The sequence below is a fragment of the Capsicum annuum genome, chromosome 5, assembly GCF_002878395.1.
Source record: "Capsicum annuum cultivar UCD-10X-F1 chromosome 5, UCD10Xv1.1, whole genome shotgun sequence".
In the NCBI taxonomy this organism is placed as follows: Eukaryota; Viridiplantae; Streptophyta; class Magnoliopsida; order Solanales; family Solanaceae; genus Capsicum; species Capsicum annuum.
Genome location: NC_061115.1, coordinates 218,373,798 through 218,374,052, shown reverse-complemented (window position 1 = coordinate 218,374,052; position 255 = coordinate 218,373,798).

The following is a 255-nucleotide window of genomic DNA, read 5'->3' as shown; positions in this document are numbered from 1 at the left end:
TTGTGTATTTGTGTAATTTTTAGTTTCATTTAATTCATAAACTCGTGCAATCCATTTATATTTTTATATGCCGCACACTTAACTAAACAAGAGTTTTTCTCTCTTCCATCCATTAATTCAGCATCTTAATTTAAACAAAATTAAACAATATAAACACATATGATCATTAATCTGTTCACACCTATAAATAATCCTCCTTTCCATTCTTATTCATTTCTCATAATCACAATTTAAAAATTAAAAAAAATGGAGGTG